Source organism: Cupressus sempervirens, chromosome 9 (assembly GCF_028749045.1).
Source record: "Cupressus sempervirens isolate cs-2001-9-10 chromosome 9, ASM2874904v1, whole genome shotgun sequence".
NCBI lineage: Eukaryota > Viridiplantae > Streptophyta > Pinopsida > Cupressales > Cupressaceae > Cupressus > Cupressus sempervirens.
The window spans coordinates 577,659,219-577,679,487 of record NC_143126.1 but is presented as its reverse complement, the minus strand read 5'-3'; the positions used below and the strand labels follow the sequence as shown (position 1 = coordinate 577,679,487).

The following is a 20,269-nucleotide window of genomic DNA, read 5'->3' as shown; positions in this document are numbered from 1 at the left end:
GTAAAGTTACCTAATGTGGTGGGTAGGACATAAAAAATGCTCCATAAATTAAACTCAGTTACCACATTGATCACTATTCATAACTTGGTTACATCTCCACACTTGGTCACTTCAACTTTCATCACCGACTGACTTATCAACTCGATTCAAACTTTATTTGCACTGTCCATCTATAAGACTCAGTCAAGTCTACCAATCATACTATCCTTCAATATATCATGAGTTTTCCTAATGCATCTTGTAGTATGCTAATTTGGACTTCATTTGAAGATTTTAAGAAACTAATGTAAGATATAACAATTCTAATACAGTTCCCATACCTTATTCTATGAATTAGTTGGAAGTAGTGGATTTAGCTAATCCAGTGGATGAGGTTTCATTGACTGATACATTTAATGTTCCAATTTTTCCAATCTTTTTTTTTCACATCTTACCCATTAGATTGTGAATCTCATCAACACCAACCTTATTCTTTCCTTTAATATCACCTTCATTTGGTGCTGATGCTTAGTATCAAAAATCTCTACTTACCTTATGACAATGAAAATATGCCATACCAATATTCTTCCAATTTCTAAATCTTCCTCCAAAGTGTAACCTCATACAATTGGCTACAAAGTGACCATATCTACCACATACTATGCCCATAATCCTTGTCTTGTAATCCCAATTGATCATGTTACCTTGTTTGCTTGGTACCTTATTGGACTATTTTTGTGATATGAAATCTTGTCACTTGTGTCCATATTTCATGTTTAACAATAACCATTAAACTCACATTGATTAGAAGATTGTTAGCCATATTTTCCCTCTCACCAAAATTTGAGTTTTCCTGTCAAGCATGGCCAACAGTCATATCTTTTCAAATATTCAAATCATCAAATGTTATAAAAGATATATTTAAACCTAGGGTTGCATTTTATATCCTAAGTCTTAGATTTTTTATGCTTTATTCCCTTGGAGATTCAAGTCATGATCATGTGACCATCCTTCATTTCCTAGTCGTTGCAATCTATGGCTTAACCATTAGGGGAGGTAGAAATGTACGATATGGTCTTTTCAGTGGTTAGCACAACTTCATGGTTTAGAAGGATAACATCTAGTTATGGGTGGCAAAAGAGCGATCTCTCTTTATTGCTTGACCGTAGGGTTATGATCTTAACTCAAGGTTTAAGTGTTGATGTCTTAACCATTCCTCATTCACATGATCATAGAGAGATTAGTGTTAACTATGGTTAGGATGGTGAAGTTGCGAATCACCTTGTGTGCATGGTCACTGGGGTCAGTGATGGGTTAAAGAATCAATCAGTAAAGCAACGATAACATGAAATGAGAAAACCAAATGGTTGTCACAGCTTCGCTAGAGTTATGGCTTAAACCATAGTTAGTACTACGATCATGTATCTCTTCCTATTCACATGGTTGCAATGAGTTAAAGATAATCTTGGGTGGAAAGCAAGCAATAGCAGTTAAGTCCATTTTTGCAAAGTTGCGAGCATTTCATGTTAAGTCAAGGTATGATTGTGCACTACCCTCTTGCCTTTGTGTTAATGTATTGTCTTCATTTCTCAACTGTATGATGGTATCTACTTGGATTTTTTTGAATGATATAAAGTGAGCTCTCTTCTTTATAGAATTCTTTTGGTTTCTGATCTACATATGGTTGTTGTATTAAGAAAGGATTGAAATTGTATACTTTGAGGTTATATTGATGAACTATGCATTCTTGGGTAGAGATAAGGTTGAACATATTATTTGGTGTATCACCTCCTCTTAGATTAGATTAGGTAGCTAGCCTTCTCTAGAGATTCAATCTCAAGTCGTAAAGTCCCACACTTTCAAGATTGTTTCCATGTTACACGAGGCTGCCTTCAGGTAAGACTTTCTAGGTGAGGGTGTAAGCTTTTATGTCAAAAATTTTTGGCACACTTGATGAGACTAGCACTTGAAGCATTATAAGTTCATTGGTATCAAAGAAGAAAAGTTCCAATATATGTTGAGAAGATAGTGTTGCCCTCAGTATTCTAGGCCTTCAAGAGGCTCATTCTCAAGTACTTGGCAACTCCATCTATACATTCTGGTTTCTAGACCAAAGTTGATGTGATTCACGCCCAAGGCTTTCACAAGGGCATCTTCTAGAGGTAATTTTTAATATACTAAGCTCTCATTTTCAAACCCTAGAAGAAAGAGAAATAGGTTATCTCTATCACTAGTTAGGAGTGTAACAGTAACACATATTCCTGCAAGATTTCTCTCCACTCATCCTATTGATACCATCTTTTCATATAAATAGGTCATTATTCCATATGGCATAGCCTAGAGAACATGCATTTTCCACCTTTAATGGTGGGATTCCTCTCCTTTTGGCTCAAAGACATAATATTCCAGTGTCAACTCTCAAAAGTATGCTTGATTTAACTGGTGAAACTTCCATCTCCCTTGTAGAACATATTTAGGAAATTTCAAATATTTGTAATATACATGGTATTACAGAGGATGACATTTCTGTTAGGCTTCTAGCTTCATCCTTAAAAGGAAAAGCATTGCAATGGTATAGAGGTTTTCCTCATAACTCTATTAGTGATTGGGATGGGTTAGGAGCAAGGATTTGTAAGCATTTTGAGGACAAAAGTGACCATCTATCACTTTTAGAGCGGGTGAAAACCATCAAGAGAGCACCCCATGAATATATGACTAATTTTAATTATAGGTTTCAAAAGACATGGGATAAAATACCCACTTCACAATAAAGCCTTCCCCTGGTAATGCATTCTTGTATTACCTCAGAGCCTTTAACAGTGATATTGCTACCACTCTGCAATCTATGGGAGGGGATACTTTACCAAATACTTATGAGATAGCCATAAAGGTAGAAAATATCTTGATACAAGGAGGAAAGTTAGCTCCAAGACCTCCAATGCTTTTCTATTTTGACATGCCCAATCATCAACTTGTAGTAGTCCCTATTCCTACTTCCTCTACAAGTCAGTCCCTTGCTATGGTCCCAATAGCTTCCACATCTTCTAATGGAGTTGATAAGATTGAGACCATGATGCAAAAATTGATGTAGAATATAGACAAGAATTTGTAGGATCAAGAAAAGAAGATGGAGGAAAATGGTGTAGTGATGCAAAAAATGAGTAATGAGTTGGTGACTATGAAGAGTCAACATGCTCAAAATAATAAGCCTCCCCAACTTTAGTATTGGGGGCCCATACATAATAGACCCCCAAACCAGAGTCATGTCCCTACAATCAAAATAGACCTATTGACAATGCCATTGCCATGAATACCAACCTAAATAGCACTTTAGTCCCTCAAGTCTTGCTCAAGATCAAGACTTCTTCCCTTCTTGTAACTAATCCTAAGAATGTTGTATGTGCCAGAGGGTAGAGTCTTACTTAGCTATAACTACACAAGAGCAAGTAGTAGAGCAGCAACACAATGCTAATCAACCTACTAATGCTTCTCATCTACACTAGAAAGGTGATTGTTCTTTCATGAACCATCATTCAGAGGAACACTACCATACTAATCATGATGTCATAGCTCAGAATACTAGAAGGAAGAGAAGAGCTATTGAGGATGCCATTCCTCCACCAATTCAAGCTTCAACTTCAGATGCTGCTCCTTATGTGCTAGTGATGAATGTACAATATGATGTTACTCCTCAACAAAGACAAAATATGAGCAACAAGAAGTCTCCTAAACCTCAGACTCCTCAAATTCAGCCACCTATCCACACAGTTCCTAAAGCTTCAATTAAAGAAATCAATGCTCCTCCCTTCAATGTGGTAGATCAAATAAAATAGACTAATGTCAATATCTCTATATGGGATGTTTTTGCTACTATACCATCACAAAAGAAGCTACTATAACAAGAGCTAGAGAGCATAGAAGTGAAAGATCAGCCAACTAGAGAGGAGAATGCAACAAGCCTAGTGCAACCAACCAAAGAAGGAGAAACAAGAAAATCAGGCCTCCTCCTTTCTATGTCTCTTTAATCATAGGAGATAAACTAGTTTATAATTGTATGATAAATTTAGGGGCTAGTAGCTTTGTAGTGTCTAGGTGTGTAGTCAACCTGATGGGTATCAAATATGAGCCAATGGTTAGAGATGTGCTTCAATTACATGGTAGCTTTTTCAAGACTGTAGGAGTCTTAAAAAATGCAAAGATAGCATTGCATGCTTGCTTGAGTTGTACTGTAACACAAGATATATCAATAGTTGAGGTCAAACCACATTTTCCATCTATCTTTCTAAAGACTTTACTGCACAAATAGGTGGCTATATTTCATCTAAATGGTCTTATATGTTTTTTATTCAAGGTATGGAACAAAAGCTTCCATAAAGTAGAGCCTCTGGCCCTTAATCATATAGAAACCTACACCCCTAGTCCCATAAACATGAATTGCACTATTTTTGAAGAAGAGTATGGAGACATAACCCATAAGCCTGCTACTTCCTTGGTAGAAGTGCTTGAATTTCTTTTGGATAAGTGGGCCACTGCTTATTGGTTTGATCCAATACAAGAAGCTCTAGAGATTGGCCTTGACACCTATTTCATATCAGAGAGGGATGCTCCTATTCCTAATCTCATAAAGAAGGAAGAGAATATTGATGGATTGTGAAGCATGTTCTTTTATGGCTCAATAAATAAAAATGGCTCAAGGGATTGTGTCATGCTCATTCCCCTAAATTGGAGAAATACTAATTTTCTTATAGGCTCCAATTTAGTTGCACTAATAATGTAGCAGAATATGAAGCTCTGATGCAAGGTCTTCAACTAGCCCAAAGGAGAGGAATCAAATGCTTGAATGTATATGGGGATAGTGAGTTGGTTGTTCATCAAATAAGAAGCCATAATATTACCAAGAAAAACCTCCTCAAATCATACAAGCATAGAGTTTGAGATTTGCTTGAAGGCTTCTAAGCATTCAACATCTAGAGTGTCCATACAAAAGAAAATAAACATGTTGACATACTTGGAGCAATTGGTGCTTTGTATGATATACCAAAGCATGTTGTTGATGAAAATGACCATCATATTAGAATTTTTGTAAGGCCTTCTATTCCTGATAATTGCAAAAATTGGTAGGCTTTTTACTATGATGTGCAAATTGTCAATTTCTTGCAAAATGAAGTAGAATTCTTTGCTAAAAATTAGTCTAAGCTCCAAAGTCAGTATGGGGACCAGATTTTGAACCTGAACTCCAATAAGTTACCTAAAGGTCTAGTCATCTTGGAGGGAATTTTCAACTCTGATGATCAAGAAAAGGGAAAGGGTCCAAATTTGACTGCAAGCAAGGATGATCATATGCCTATCACTGTTGCTAATGAAAGGACTCTCAACTTGGGAAAGGTATGCACTAATATCGAACAAGAGTTATTCATTAAATTATGTCAAGAATTCAATGATGTTATAGCTAGAACATAGGAAGACTTAAAGGGTTTTGACCCAAAATTATCTCAACACACCATATATTTAGATGATAATTCCAAGCTTGTTAGGCATAAGTAGAGGCCAGTTAATCCTAAGATTGAACCACTAAATAGAAAATAATTCTCAAGGCTCATAGATGCCAACATTATTTTTCTTATCAAGCACTCCTCATGGGTGGCTAACCTTGTTCCTGTTAGGAAGAAGAGTGGAGAGATTAGACTATGTGTAGACTTTAGAGGCCTTAATAGGGCTTCTCTTAAAGATCACCACCTTCTTCCCTCCATGGAACAAGTCTTATCCAAGGTTAGAGATTCATAAAGGTTTTCTTTCTTAGATGATTTTCAAGCTATAATCAGGTGTTAGTACAAGAGTCTGACAAATATAAGACTGCTTTCACTATTAAGTGGGGCACTTGTGGTTATTGTAAGATCCCCTTTGGACCAACCAATGTAGGTGCCACATTTTAGAAGGAAATGGAGATGGCCTTCAAGGGTATGTTGGAAAAAAATGCACTAGTGTATCTGGATGATATAGCTATCTTTTCAAAGCATGCAATAGATCATTTTGGTCATCTGAGATAGGTATTTGAAAGATGTAGAGAGTATGGTATATCCCTAAACCCCAAGAAGTGTGTATTTTCTACTAACCAAGGAAATCTCTTAGGGCATATTGTGTTAAGAAATGGGTTAACAATAGATCTTGAGAGGATAGAAGCAATTCTTGCTCTCCCACTTCCCACCCAGAAGAAAGTATCATAGAGTTTCCTTGGTAGGATCAAATTTTTAAGGAGGTTCATCTTTGATCTTGCTTCTATGGTAAAGCTTCTCACAACTATGTTAAAGAAGACCTAGTTTTCACTTGGACCAAAGAGTGAAAGACTAGTTTTAAAGAAATCAAGCAGTCAATTGCATCAACCCCTACTCTTGTCAACCCCAATTTTGATAGAGATTTCATCATCTACTCCCTTGGAGGAAAGTCAAGCATTTCAACTATTCTTACATAGTTAAATGATGAAAATTTGGAACAACCCATTGCTTTCTTCAATAAAGGACTTAATGATTATGAGGAAAGATATAGTTATGTAGAGAAACAAGTCCTTGGTGTGGTGAGGGCTCTCAAAAATTTCAAACATCTCTTGTCTCACAAAAAGGTCCAGCTTTTAGTTCCACATGTAAGTGTAAAATATTTCCTCTTGAACAAGGATATCAATGAGAAGAGAGCTGGATGGATTACTAGAGTCATGGAATATGATATTGATATTAAGATCACCAAGTTGGTAAGAGGTAAGGGATTGTGTGAATAGATGGCTTCATCTTTTGAGACACATGAAGATCCAAAATGAGCAACCAATGGAGAATGAAGATCAGATTGATTGGTTGCAGGACATGACTGCCTTCTTGATAGAAGGAAGATTGCCCCAAGGCCTACAGAAGCCAAGAGGAGACAACTTAGATTGCAGACTATTCCTTATGTCTTGGTGGATGGAGTATTATTCAGAAAGGATTTTGATGGAATCCTGCTTAGATTTATAGAGACATATCAGGTCAACGAATTGCTGAAGGAATTTCAGGATGGTCCTGTTGGTGGTCATTTCTTATCCAGATTCATTACGATGAAGATAATGAGGGCTGGCTATTGTTAGTCCACCCTATTTAATGACTTCCATAAGTGGGTAAGGAAATGTGAGAAGTGTGCTTTCTTTTCAAGAAAGCAAAGATTGGATGCCCTTCCCCTCCATCCCATTCAAGTTGACCAACCCTTTGACCAATGGGGTTTGTATTTCATTGGTCCAATAAACCAACCCTCCAGTGCTGGTCATAAGTGGATCTTGGAAACCACAGACTATTTAAGAAGATGGATTGAGGTAGTGGCTTTGAAGGATGCAACATAAGCGTCAGTGGTTAAATTCCTTGATGGAATTGTGACAAGATTTAGTGTTCCCTCAACTATCATATATGATAATGCCAAATCTTTTGTTGGAACTCACATACTTTCTTGGGCTCTAGAATATGGGATATATCTAAAAAATTCCTCAAATTATTATCCCCAAGGAAATGGCTTGGCTGAATCCTCTAACAAGAATCTCATCATGATCATGAGGAGGAAAATTAAAGACAATCATAGGAGATGGTATGCCAAGTTGAAGAGAACCCTTTGGGTTGGCATAATTACACCCAAGAGAGCTGTTGGGGATTCACCCTTTATGCTATTTTATGGAAGGGAAGCTAGGCTTCCTATTGCACTAGAATTCCCCTCTCTTAGCTAGCTCATCAATTGGAGCTAGAGGAAAATGATCCCATGACAATCGGGTTAGCAAAACTGATTGAATTAGAAGAAAAATGGTAACATGCTATGCATACACTTGAGGCTCGTCAACAACAGGTCAAAAGAAGTTTTGATAGAAAGGTTACAATTAGGATTTTTAGAGATTGAGATCTTGTTCTCAAGTGGGATACCGATAGAGCCAAGCCAGGAAGACATTCTAAGTTTGATGCTATATGGAGTGGGCCTTATGTTATCACTAGTTGCAAGTAGGCCAATTCTTTCTAGCTACCCAAGCCCAATGGTGATGTTCTACCCATTCTAGTTAATGGGATTTACCTCAAACCCTAATCCTAGAGAGGGTTAAGGTTTTCTATATATAATTAGGTTAGTTTCCAATTTTCCAAGAAGTGTTGAGCATAGGTCATCTCTCTATAAGATAGCCAAATTTTGAAGTTTTGTAGCTGTAGAGAAGTCAGAGGCAAAGTTATGATTTCATAATGCACAAGATCTCAATTTTTTACAACTCCATAGCCCAATGGATGATTAAGGTCATTGGTATATACTTAGTAGGCTAGTATTCCCTCTGAGTCACTAAAATTTTTAGCCATATTTTCCCTCCTGTCAAAATTTGAGTTTTCCTATCAAGCATGGCCAACGGTCATATCTTTCCAAATATTAAAATGATCAAATATTATGAAAGATATATTCAAACCTTGGGTTGCATTTTATATCCTAAGTCTTAGATTTTTTATGCTTTATTCCTTGGAGATTCAAGTTGCAATCATGTGATTATCCTTCATCACCCAGTCACTGCAGTCTATGGATTAACTATTAAAGGAGGTGCGAATGTGTGGCATGGTATTTTTAGTGGTTAGAGTGGCTTCATGGTTTAGAAGGCTAACATCTAGTTATGAGTGGCAACATAGTGATCTCTCTTTATCACTTGATTGTAGGGTTATGATCTTAACTCAAGGTTTAAGTTGTGATGTCACGACCCTTCCTCATTCACATGATCATAGAGAGTTTAGTGTTAACTATGGTTAGGATGGTGAAGTCGTGAATCACCTTGTGCGCATGGTCATTGGGGTGAGTGATGGGTTAAAGAATCAAGTTGTGAAGCAATGATAACATGAAATGAGCAAACTAGATGGTCATCACAGCTTCACTGGAGTTATGGCTTGAACCATAGTTAGTACTATGATCATGCATCTCTTCCTATTCACATGGTTGAAATGAGTTAAAGATAATCTTGGGTGGAGAGCAAGCAATGGTGGTTAAGTCCATTTTAGTAAAGTCACGGGCATTTCATGTTAAGTCAAGGTTCAAGCTGTAATGACGTGAATGGTATGTTGGTAATTTGAATCATAGTTTTGAATGGTCCTAGTCATCTAATGTTAGTTGGATATTAAGTGGTGATGATGCAAGATGCCAGTTTCATTTTGTCACCTGATCATGACGGTTAGGGGAAGATGTTAGGACAAGCTGTGAAGCAACAATATGGTTTGTTCATGATTTTGCAAGGTAAAATAATTAATGAAGATAAAGGGTTGCAAAATTGAGATCGATTATTGTCAAAAGTCAAAAATGAAACATAGAATATGACTGGTCCATGTGGCGAAGCTTGAGGATTGACTCTAGTTGACTGATGACATGGCTAAATTGGTGTGCTAATAAAAAAGGAACCAACTCTTTGATGGTGAATCTGATCTTTTTGATCTTCTTCAACCACTTTCCTTGTTCCCCATGCCTAATAAATGTGAAGGGACACTCCATCATTGCTTGTTGATCCATCTAATTAGTCAGAATGATAATGGCCATCATTTCTATCTTCTCAAGGTTTTGTTTGGTGAATAAGTTATTTTCCTATGTTTCGATGTGTGTCATGATTAGATCATTCCTAGATTTGTAGTGATTGTTCTCTGCAATCTTGAATGCAGTTGTTGAGTTTTTGCTTAGGGTAGAAGCTATTTGAATTACGCTCACACTATAAAAGTAGATTTTGTAACCCTTCTTAGATTTGATATTTCTCTAATTCTATAGCATTGTATGTCTATGCTCTGCTACTATACTTTCCTTGCCTCTACGTTAATACATTCCTCTATTGTATCTCTTTCTTTCATTAATATATTGTGCAATAGCCTCTTGCCTTTGTGTTAATGTATTGTCTTCATTTCTCAATTGTATGATTGTATCTACTTGGATTTTTTTGAATGATATAAAGTGAGATCTCTTCCTTATAACATTCTTTTGGTTTGTAATCTACATATGGTTGTTGGATTAAACAAGGATTGAATTTTTATACTTTGAAGTTATATTGATGAACTGTGCATTCTTGGGCAGAGATAAGGTTGAACATATTATTCAGTGTATCACCTCCTCTTAGATCATATTAGGTAGTTTTCTTTCATGCATTCCTTCTCCCTTTTCCTCTCAAGAAATAGTTAGGTGCATCCTGATAGTAAGGAAGCCGACCTTCTCCAAAGATTCAATCTCAAGTTGCAAAGTTCCACACTTTCAAGATTGTTTCCATGTTACATGAGGCTACCTTTAGGTAAGACTTTAGGCGAGAGTGCAATATTTTGAGTCAATAGAGACTAATTCAACTTAGATTTGCATTCATAAGCTTGATGACCATACTTATTACAATTGTAACAATAACCATTAGATTTAGGAATGAAAGTAGTCTTAGTGACCTTGCTCCTACAAGCATTAGCTATGTGTCCAGGTTTTCCATAGTGATATCATGTAGGCTTCTTTGGGTTAGGATTTTCATAGATATTCCTTTGTGCTCCTTTCTTTGATGAATCTCCTTACTTGGTTGTAGAATTCTCAATAAAGCCTAGTCCATTGGTATCCTCAGTCTTCTTTGTCCTCTTAGCTTCTCATCCAATTTCCTCACTCTTTCTTCTAATCTTTTTAGCCTTTCATTTGTCCTCAGAGTTTAGTTCAATCTTCAATTTTTTATTTTTAGATCTTAACTCAACAACTTCTTCCATCTTCCTAGATCATAGTGGTTTTGAGTTAGCCTTGTTATCTTAGCATCCTTTGCATCCAGTCTTGCATTGATCTACTTTTTGTCATCTTCAATCATTATCTTTCATCCTCTACTTGCCTCTTTTTATTCCAATATTTCACACATCCTTTCTGACCATGCTTCATGTCCTCTCTTCAATGCTTTCACTTACTCATTTTTTTTATTCCTCTCCATCAGATGTGATATTGAAGCTTCAAATTCATTAGACATATGACCATCAGTTAGTTCCTCAATCACTTCTTCTTGAGATGTTGTGTCATTCATTTGATGTTCTAATTCCTTCCTTCTGTTCAATGACTATCATTTTTTTTCTAATTTTACTAATCTAAGTTAGGGAAATGTTTATTTCCAATTTATTATTCTTAATCATTTTAACAAGTCTATACCTTTCCATCTTTCATATCTTTACTCTTGAGTGGTAAAAATATTTAACAAAATAACTAGCTTTGATGACAATTATAAGAATTTAGGGGAAGGCTAGGTGCTGAGAGGTTGGGGTGGGGGGGGATGAATTATTACTATATAATTTTTTAAACCTTTAACAATATGCTTCCCTCCTCATGACTAAGTATCATTTGCATTCATGTCCATAATCTCATAAATTTAAATGAAGGTAAACATATCTAATCTACTTCATCATAGGCACATTCAACACATTGTCAAATCAACATATATCACACAATGATTTGGTAACATAAAAGCCCTTGGTTAGAGGGACAACAATGATGGGGATGACACCTACAAATCCTTCACTATTGTAGCATAAAGGTTTTCATGTTAGGACATACAATGGTGTCACTTTTGGTGACTTACTCTATTAGGAGTAATATAATAGGATCTATCAAAATCCACCTTTCTCAAGGATTTTGCAAAATTCATGAAATATGCCACTAGTACATTTGTAGGAAATTTGTGACAACTATGTGTCACAATTATGACAACAATGTGTGGAAAGTGTGATGGTCGAATGCATGACACCAAATTTGTTGCATGTTGTCATACTCTCTAGTCAGAGACAACAACCATCATCAAATTTTTTTTCCTACTACTTGTGTGTGTCATCACATTATTCATCTTGCCATCGTAATATTCATATTACTATCATAATAGGCATCACATGTATGTCCTAGGAGTCATAAATGACATCACAATAGAAATTGCATATATTGCATCAATATTGCAAATGACATTGCAATAAGCATCACATGTACATAATAGTTTATATTAATTCCATCACAAATGGTGTCACAATATTTAGTATGGTTTCACAATTATAACAAACACCTATCTACCATTTCCATGATACCACCGTCACATATACAACATAGATGCTATAATTATTAGTATGGTCTCCCAATTGTGATGAACTCTTGTCCACCATTTATATAACATCATCGTCACTTGTATACAACCAATTCCACAAATTGGAGCCTTCTGTCACAATTGCAAAGACCTCTTCATGGGCTCTGATAAATCTAACACCTTCTAGAAGATTTCCTTTGAGACACCGAGCTTGAATGTGACACAGATATCTCATTGGTGTTACTCTTTTATTTGCCCCCATAATGGCCAAATTTTGACAGTCACAAGAGTCATCCACTCTCTTTTGTAAGTTAAAAATTACAAAAACAAATATGAACACGTGTTCATACTTGTTGCTGCAATGTTTACCTAATGGAAGAGAGTAGATGAGTTGTGACTGTCAAATTTTGGCCATTGTGGGCGGGGGGGAGGGGGATTAAAGAATAATGACAAACACTTATATGTATCACATTCAATCTAACCATGTTGAACATGATCTTCAAGAACCCTATTGAAGACCATGACACATAACCCAAATTATGTCCATTTCTACAAAATATACAACCAAATTCAAATTAGTTAAGGTTTATTGATTATGTGCAAGTTTGTGGTAGTAAGATGGTACTAGAAGTTTGAATATCTCATGTGCAAGTTTTTTTGTAGTAATATTGCACTGGAAGTAATCCAATATTCAAAAAGTACTATTTAAAATAATGTACATGACAATACTATTCAATGATAATGGAAATGTCACCAAGTGACCAAGCAGAATGGTATTTTATAGGCATGACAAGACCTAGATAAGATTCCTATGAATGATATCACTCAACAATTTCTCACTTAGATGCCTACTCTAGGGCTGGTAAGATGTATCTACTCAAAAATTCCTGAATTTGTGAAAAGTTAGATATCTGATCTAGGGATGACCTAAGATGCAGGTTTGAGAATCTTCCTATAGTCACTAACTATGACAACTAAGAATGTTTTTGTTTGTAATCTTTTGATCTATTCCCTAAAATAATATGTGAGCATTTTCTTTTGTGTGATTGAAAACACCATGCAGTGGAAGTATGGAAAAATTGAAGTTGGGAAACTTTTAAGCCAACTACCAAATTATGATGGATTATTTATTTGTTAAGATTTTTATTTTATTTGTTTTATCATTACATGGGAGCATATTATTAGTCCAATTTCCATTTTGGCCAGAACTTACCATAAAATGTCATTTTTTAAAGCTACATTTGTTGATATTTATCAATAATCACAATTAAGGAAGGTAAATCACAAAGGTCACACATACACCTCTCCTATTTGTTAGCATGGAGGAGGATTTGTGACTTATTAACAAGAAAATCCACTACCTTTTGTTTCTCAACCTTCGGGTATTCAATTGACAATGTTTTTTCTTACATGCTTTCCTTGCAAATTCTTGATTCACAATCATCAAAAAAATTTAGTTTTTAATGTCGAACACATTACTTGTTCTATTTTTTCAAAAGTGGCCTAGATATTGCAACTAAACTTGTGTTTATGGGTCTTTCTTGATCACTTGGTTGCATAATGACTGGGGAAGCAACCCTGTAGGCATTGGATTTAGGATCATCATGAAAGCCACTCTTACCTTATTACTAGACTAATAGTTGCTAGAAAGCATAACTTAGATATTAACTTTGCGATGTATTTGTTCCTACTATTGAGGTTGAAGATGAAAATATATTATTTAGGCAATCAAATATAATGGGTTCTCATGAGAATTGCTTGTTATGTATGGAAGAGTAGGGTTACCCCAATAGTCCATGATGACACCAAAGTTTTCATAAATTTTCTTTATCATGTACGACAATTGGATTGTGTTTTTGTTTGAGTGTAAGAAGGAATGACCCAAAGAAATTTTATTAATGTCATAGCTAACCAAAAGAAAATGTAAATTGACAAAAAAATAAAAATAATGCCCCTCAATCTTGTTGAGGGCATCACTTCCAAACACCATCCCATCTATAATTCTAACCATGTGTAATGTGGTTAAAATGTATTTTCTCGTTTATACATGCAAACTGGGACTCTTAGGCATGTTTCTCTATCTACATCCTATTGGAAGGATAATGATACACTTGGTTCAAGACGCTTGGGAAAAAGGTGAATTTAGTGGTCATTTATGATGGGTTGGAATATGAGTATGCAATTGTGGAAGATGAATGCAAGATCTAGGGCAAAATATGATGAAATGATGATTTTTAGCTTGCATGAAAAAGTGGAAAGTATAAATGATGACTGAATTTTAATATGACTTCAAGAAGAATTAGGGGGACTTAGACACCTCAGATGACCTACTATTGGGACACAACCATGTGGACTATAGGAGTTCTACAACTTTCATGATGCTTAGTTTTTACCTTTTTCCATGTATACACTACCTTTTTTGATACAACAATGCAACATCCCAAATATGAGAAAAAAGAAAAAAGAGTGAATGAAATGTATTCTTGTAATTGCTATTTATAAGTTACCTATTTACAAACATCATTTCAAATTCAAACATCACAAATATGTACTGTCAATATATTTATAATTATTCATTTTGAAAATGGCCAATTGAAGTTCCATACATATCTTGAAGGAGATAACTTAATTTTGCAAAAGAAATGACAAGTCATTTTGCAATATACAAGACAAATACTACTATTATTACCTATGTAGAGAAGTAATATCCGAGCTTTATAAAGAGACTCTACTTTACATATGAGATTACTTGAAGAATTATGAAGTTTTGGTCAATAACATATCACACAATATAAATTTAGATCATGACTAATAGGACATAGAATGTCATAAAAGCTCACCAGACCCTTTCCATCCAATGAAATCAACAAGTTTCCCACTTAATATGTCAGCTCCAATCCTCACATCAACATTGGATAAAGAACCAAATAAATATTACTACAGTCAACTATAGGAACAAGATATATATACACATAAGTTCATATTCATCTACATGATACTCAACATTTTATCTTGAGCAGGTGATGAGTATCCATTCTCAAGGTAACATTCATTAGTATCTAGAAAAGTTAATACCAAATATAAATAAATATGAAAATTGCATACATACCTACAATAAAGACAACTGGCACATTGAAATTTTTAAAATGCAATAAATATAATGCAACAAAATATAAATGCACGAGAACTAGAGATAGACATACACACGTGTATATAAATTCTTGAAGAAATTCCCATCAATATCTAGGAGTATGTAAAAATAGTGATAATGGTCAAAATCATAGGACAAACATAAACTAAATAAAAAATTAAAAAAAAAAACAATTATAAAAGATATTGACAAAAAAAAGAGTATGAATAGAGTATGAACACCATTTTTAAAACTATATTCATATGGGGACAATAGATAGTGACCTTCTATAGGGACAATGACTTGGTTGATTGGAAAATAGAAGACTAATGTGTGAAGAAGTTGTTTGTTAATCAGGACTAATGTGTAGGTGTTGGAAGGATGAAAGGATGAATGAGTAACAAGTACACTAATGGACGAATGGGTAACAAGTACATTGTATTGACTAGACTTCGTATACAAATGTGAATGGGTGGTATACTATTTCATGATAAAAATATATTAGCTTTTGATTATGTATGATTAGACTTATGATGATGATCAAGTATAGTGGGGTCTCTAAATATTGAACTATGGTGAAGGTATGTTGAAATCTTGGATGGACAAGGTTGATGAAGGTATGGCCAAGGTTGATGAAATATGGTGAAGGGCCTTTCAATAAAATCCTTTTTTTAATTTTCTTTGGGTTGAAGGATCATTTGGTTTATATATTTGAGGATTCTTTGGAATTATTGTGTTTGAATGCTAAATGGTACCCTTTTAACTTCTTGACAGGGTGATTGTTTAAGTGATATTTATAATATGGAATAATGGCATAGAAAGTTATTGTTTGGATACTTTGATTGAATACTTGAGTTATGCAATGTTGAGATGATCAGATTAAAGAACCTATATTACATGTTGTATGTTCAATGATCTTATTTTCCCCTAATAAGCTATTCTCATGATGAAATGAAGGATGTCTCAGTAAGATCCTATAAATTTGATAGTTTTGAAGGATGCTTTGTATCACATGAGCTCTTTGAGGCAAAGAGAACAAAAATCACTTCATCTTGATTTGGAAGGAGATATGAATTACATTATTTGATTTTTCTTCCATTAAAGAATCCTCATGGAAGAAATTTTAAAAAGATGAGACTAGAAAATGGTCAATAGTTATCTATTATTAATAAATTGAGATAATATGTGAAGTGAAATACCTCCTCTATAATAAATATCTCTATGAAAATGAAATACCTCATCTATAGGCAACAAGATACTCCTTTACAAGTAGTAAGCTCACCTCTAAAACCAATGAACTCTACTTTCAAGGATAGCAGTTGATCTAATTGGAAATCTAACAGGAAAATCACAATATCAGACTAGACCCACAAAATAACAATTACATAGTAAAATTTCTAGAAAATATATCATTACATATCATATTACAAATGTAATTTCAAATAAAATGAATTGTCTAATAGAATTAAATAATACATTTTTATGCATTCAATAACTAAACATACCATCTTTCCATTTTAATTAATGCCAAAATATGGCTTTCTTTGCTAGAAGAGTATGTGTATATACCATTATAATTAAAGCATCACCGTAGAACAAGTTGGATGTATACACGTGTAAGAAAATCATCACCATAGACAAAATTTGTTTGTGTCAGAAGAGTATGCATGTGTATATATCATTATCATTAAAGGAGGGGGGGGGGGGGGGGAGGTTTGGTTATGTTCGGGGCTATTTAAAGCTTCTCCTATGATGTATCTCAAAATTGTAAGAGAGATAATGTGTGTGTGTATGAACATGTGTGTTGTTAGTAATGGTAGAAAGTAAGTGAATGCAAAATTAGGTCACATGGGAACATAAAAGAGTTCATGGAGTTGTAGCTAAAATTGATAAATGATTATTTGTATTGTTTGTTGCATGATCATATAATGTCCATGAACATGCCTATGACTAGTTATTATTTACGATCATTATAGTCTGCCTCTGCATAATATAGCGTGGTATAGGAGATTGTGATAAACTGATCATATAATGGGCACGGACGAAACATTTAATTTTATAATAAAATAAATAGAGTAAAATAAAGAAAACATTTTATTTACAAAATGAGGAAAAGATTCAAGAACCTAGAATACACTTACTATCGATTGATTAATAAGTGATCAACATAGAAATCCTAGTACACCCCCACCCAACCTAACTTCCTCTAAACTTTCTATATACAATTGGAAGCCATACCTGCAAGAAGAAAGACCATAGATTGAATAATCATAACACTATTTATCATAGCTATAAAAAGAAAACTAAGCATATAATTGAGAAAATTTACAAACTTGTGACAATCAAATACCTCTGTTACAATAAATATCTCTGTGACAATGAATTACCTCTACTATAGGCAACAAGCTACTACTTTACAAGTAGTAAGCTCATCTCTAAAAGAAGTGAACTCTCCTTTCAAGGGTAGCAATTGACCTAATTAGAAATCTAATAGGAAAATCATAGTATTATACTAAATCCAAAAAATAACAATTACATATTAAAATTACTTTTGGATTAGATTGTATGTCTAATTAGAATTAATGTTTTGGAATAGATGTTGTGATCCATTATTAGGATGTAAAATTTTATTTTTACATGTAGATCATTCAATTGGTCTCCCTAATCTTATAGACTTGTTGCAAGGTCTTCTAAGATTTGAGCCCAAAGAACGAGTAACAACTTAAGAGGCTTCAAGACATCCTTTCTCCACTAGGTATTCTATGAATGATGAAAATATTGAATGTAATTTATAATTATATAACAAAAAAATTAGGAGATGAAATTCAATTGGATGTTCATGTTAATGTAAAGATAGGGATTAGTCTTACAAATTAGCTTCAATAGATAACTTATAGATATCTATGATTTCATGGTCGTAAATATCATTATAAATATCTATAGTAATGAATACCATTCCTCGGAAGAAAAGGTATAATTTCTTCCCTTATAGATTTCTTGTGCATGCAATATATTTGCTTATGAATTTTAAAAAGGTCCCTCTACTGGATAAACATTCTCGTCTCAAATTGATCAAAACAAGCCCCTTATTTTTTGGTAGTTAAACCACTTGTCAATCTTATTAGTCTTGCAAGAATAATGAATCAAGGATATTAGTACAATTTTTTGTTGAGCTCCAAAATATAGAGAAGAGAACATTTTAATGTAAAACACACAACCTTCAAGCCATCAATGTATTGGAGAAAATTTTACTATGATATATTTTAGCACACTAATAAGATAGGTAGCTTTGTATGGAAGTAAGATACAAGAGAAATATACATGCATAGTCCTGAGAAATCATAAACAATCTCCAAGGATAAAAGATTCTTTTTGTTTTCAAGTAGGTTAGATGTTAAAAAACTTCTATTTCATAACAAAGTGCATGGAATGTTATAGCAAGATGGTATGAATAGTCTTTTTCTTCAAGATACCATGCAATGTATGCATACATTGTAATATATACTTTCTATCCTTTATTTTTATTTTGACCTAGTAATTTTGTAGCAAAGGGATGCAACTATAAGTAATATTATAATCAACCTACCTCAATTGTTGTGATCAGGCTTATTTTATGTACCCTTTAAGTATTTTCTTGGATCAAGAATCTTTTGTTTTTTTAGTTTCCTAATGTACATGATGAATCTAGATGTATGGGTATAGATAAAAAATTGGTAATTGTTGCTACTGTTATGCCGTCTCTTACTAATATCTTATATTTGGTACATATGACTCTTCTATTCCAAATAGATTTCATCGCTCCTTCTTGGGTGTTTGGGAGAGGAGAGCTTGTTATTGATCCAATATAAATTGCAAAGCGGTATTTGTCAAAATACTTCATTATTGACTTCCTTACCATGTTGCCTCTTCCTCAGATGATTATTTGGATATTCATCCCAAAATGAGAGGATCACCTATAATGAATACCAATAATGCTTTATAATAAATGTCATCTTCTTTTAGTATTCCCCAAATTCTTTTATGTACATCTCTATGACTAATAAAAATGGCTTGAAATGAGAGGAATTGACGAAGAGCATATAATTTAGAACCTTCTAAAAGATTGCAGTTGCGACATCAAGTAGCATCTCTATTTGGGCTTACTCAGATGGGTACCATTGTTTGAGAATCTGGGTGATCATTTGTTGGAATGTGTGAGAACCTTAAGCCACCCCTTTATACTAAAGACATGTACATTGTAAAAAAGGAGATCCTATTGATGATTACTCATAGCCATTTAGATAGTGTGATGATGAATGGAGGGTGAACTAGAGTTTTAAATCATGGTCTTCTTAAACAAGGATATTTTTATGTGGGGAGGAACTACTAACTTGGCTTTGGATCCCAAAGAAAGTGTAAACCTTCCATTATCAAGAAGAACACTAAAATATTTTTTTGAGGTAGAGGCATTTTCTTTGACAACAAAGGATATAAAATTCATTGTTAGCCAGTTCATGTGCCTCTACAACATATAGGCTCAACATACCTTCTACTTATATTCCAATTAGTGGAGAACATGGGCTTCTTATTTTATCCAAGTAACCTGGCACCATTATTGTAAACGAAGGAAGCTTGACTTCTTCTTAAGGAGTACAAATTACACACTAATTATAGAAAATAGTGTTGTTTTTTCTTGTTTTGAAGCAACTATTTATGTATCCTATTTTTCTACAAATGCTCTTCGTCATGTGCCAAAAATGTGTAGCATGAAGTTATTAGAACAAGTTAAAAACATCACAAGGGCACAACAAGATACGCAATATATATCTACTCCATTTGATATATTGCAGAGATGTAGATCAAAAGGGCACGACAAGAGACAAAATATATATTCATTCTTGAATCCTAATTGAACAAATGATTTAAAAAAACTAGGTTTGGGCATAAATTATAATTCACAATCAATCAAAATTTCATGACATTTAGTTTAATTCTCTTTCATTCCCCTGACTTCGAGCAAAAACTTCTATTAAAATTGCAAGAATGGTAAAAACAATTATAATTTACATACCTAGTCCACCATTTGCCACCCCCTGAGATTGATTCTTTTGTGC

General features: G+C 34.2%; 1 pseudogene; it reads left to right on the top strand.

Annotated features, from left to right (window-relative positions):
* Positions 1 to 19,219: 19,219 nt before the first annotated feature.
* On the top strand, positions 19,220 to 20,068 carry LOC149539973 (putative cyclic nucleotide-gated ion channel 5 pseudogene; annotated as a pseudogene).
* Positions 20,069 to 20,269: the final 201 nt, after the last annotated feature.